Genomic DNA, 3,017 nt, shown 5'->3' with positions numbered 1-3,017 from the left:
CCTCCTCGAGGCATGGGATGTATTCCCTCTCGAGCACTTGCAGTGGTGGCAGTGTGGGAGCATCACAGTGCAGCCTCTCCCAGAGGAGATGTGCAAATCACCTGTGGTTGGCAAAGGAGTCCTTGTCACTACTGCTGGGAAATCCCTGCTGAGGTTCTCCTCTGGCTTTTGTCACTTGCCCCTACCACAGCTGGACACACTGAGAGTGCTGTCACCAGCTCTGTTACAGCTTCAGCTTGGGCTGGGAGGCACTGAGCAGTGAAAATGGTGTTTATTTCCAGTCTGAAAGCTGTTTCTGACAAAAAGTGCATTTGCCACAAGGCAGCAGAAAAAACTTGTGTTTGCTTCTGTGAGAAGTAGGGGGAAGACCCAGATTGTTCTTGTGCACCTGCACTGGGCCATCTCTGCACCCCACAGCTCCAGCTGACATGGAGATGTCACACTCTCCTCTGCAGTGTCCCATTACAACCTCTCCTGATGAGAAATTCTTATTGCAGAGAAAATCATCCCTCTTTGATCTGGCAAGTGAGTGGTTTGTGTACTCAGACTATTTGGATGTTCACCTCTCCCTCATTTCTATTTTTGGGGACTATTACTGCTGCTTGTCCCCACAAAGAGCTCCAGCTCCTCCCCCAGAGGAAGCTTGGGAGTGAAGGGATGCTTCCTGCAGACACAGGCAGCAAGGCAGTTCCCTGGGCATCACGGTACCAGCTGTCATCTGGGGAGTGAAAAGTGTCACATGCTGAGCCCCAGTGTCAGCTTCAGCTGCCCCCAGGTTTCTGAGAAGGTCCTGGGCTGCAGGTCCTGTTGTGAAGCCATTGCCACACCAAGCAGGTGCTGAGAAGCTGGGTGGCACGGGGTGTGCCACCTGCTTGTCGCTCCCAGACAGCAGGGTAGGGGATAAAAGGCAGTGCTGTGTCACTTCACCCAGCCCTGCATTTGAGCTGAAAGCTGTGGGAGCCTTCACTTGAAGCACTGCAGGCTAAAACCTGAAAATACTCAGGTCCTCGAGAAGCAGGTTTCAAATGATTCCAGATAACCACTGCCTTCTGATGCTTTTACCTTTCCATTCAATGTGCCTCCAAACAGCGAGAACACCTGAGAGGTGCTGGTGACCATGGAGCAGAGGTGTGGAGATCCTGGCCAGGAAGACTCCTGGTATCCTTTTGGTGTGCTGGAGGGTCTCCTTTAAAACGCTGTATCAGCTTCTCCAGCCTGACTTCTCCTCAGTTCTCCTGCTGAGCTCCTGCCACTGACAGACACTCTCCCAGCAGAGCTTCAAGCACCCTTTCAAAGACTTGTTTTGTCCTTCCATCCTGGACGTTGCTCTCACCACCTTCACCCACCTCACATCTCCCCAGGTCTCCTCAGGAGCAGTTGTAACCCAGACCTCATTCCCACCTTGCTGCCAGCTCTTCAGCGATTCTCCACGGCTGGCTCCACATGTCCAGGGTTCAGCACAGACCAACCTAGCCCAAAATTAACAACTGGAAATTGTCCCTGAAATGATGCTGGGGAGAAAGGAAAAGGTCAGTAAGACCATTTACAGTTTGGACATCACAACTGGCAGGGGAAGAACTCACAAAACTTCAGAGGAATGTCAGACTCCCCTCTCCCTTCCCAGCCACGCTCATGTCCATGATCTCCTCCACAAGGACCCAGGCAGACATCACACAACCTGCTCCAGGGGCTCCACAGAGTTGGGTCCCACACTTCAGAAGTTACAATTCCATTCCCATCCTCAGGAAACAAGCCCTCATAGGGCTTGTGTTCCAAACCCCTCACCAACTTCGTTGCCCTTCTCTGGACTTGTTCCAGCAAGTCAACCTCCTTCCTAAACTGAGGGGTCCAGTTCTGTGCCCGAAAGCAGTGAACAACAGAACAAATCAGTGTTAGAGCAGATGGCAAAGGGGTTGGGATTTGAGGAGTTTCATGCTTGGTACTCAATCTTCATACAATGCCAGACTGGTTTGGGTTGGAAGGGGCCTTAAAGATCATCTTGTTCCAAACCCCTGCAACTAGACCAAGGCCCCAGCCAACCTGCCTTGGAACATTTCCAGGCTTGGAGCCTCCACAACTTCCCTGGGGAACCCATTCTCCTTTCCCTGGGGAAGAATTCCTAATGTTTCATCTCAACCCAGCTTCTTCCAGTGTGAAGCCATCACCCCTAGTCCTCCCACTCCCTGCTTTTATACAAGACAGGACTTTTCAACCCTGCAGCAGTATGGCAAAGCTGGGAGAGACCAGAACCCATCAGGGGCTCCAAAACTTGTTTTCTTTGCTGTTAAGCTCCGAACCTTCCCCAAAACACAACACTGCCGCTCCTGGAACCTCTCCCACCCTGCTGCACCTCCCTCCTCTCCTTTAGCTGGCTCATTTAGTGCCATTTCAGAGCACTTAAAAACTTGCACACACATATCCCACACAACTGAAGCCCCCTCCTCCCTCCCCCTTCACTGCCCCCCAAAGAAGTGATCAGGCTCTTTTGGTGATGGTTGTAATGGTTTGGAATGGTTCTGGCTCTCCAATTGCAGTTAGAACTGACTTTGTCTTTTCTAGATCTTGAACCATTCCACTGTATATCTTTATTGGGAAAAAAAAAAAAAAGGAAAAAGAAAGCAAAAAAAAAAGGAAGTCCACATGCATCTTGGAAATTAATCTTGTAATCAATAAAACAAACATTACAGATAGGAATTTAATGTATAAACAGTTAGAAATCCAACAATATCTCCTAGGGTGCTATTACACAAGTTCACATCTGTAAAAACTATGGTACAGGGTCACTGTACAGCAAGGGCTCCGTTCCTTTTCACATGATTTGGCAGCACAAAGCAGCGGCAGCTGGCTCCACACCGGGCAGTTCAACTCTTGCTTTGCCCTTTCTTTGTTCAGGTGAACTCAAAGAGAGAGAATCCTTCCTGACAGGGACTGTCTTTCATTACACTTGCAGTGTTTGCACCCCAAGTTCAGGCTGGTGCCACCTAACCCACACGCTGCTGGTGGCACACGCTCCTGGC

Source organism: Dryobates pubescens, chromosome 16, assembly GCF_014839835.1.
Source record: "Dryobates pubescens isolate bDryPub1 chromosome 16, bDryPub1.pri, whole genome shotgun sequence".
In the NCBI taxonomy this organism is placed as follows: Eukaryota; Metazoa; Chordata; class Aves; order Piciformes; family Picidae; genus Dryobates; species Dryobates pubescens.
This window is presented reverse-complemented; position numbering follows the sequence as displayed.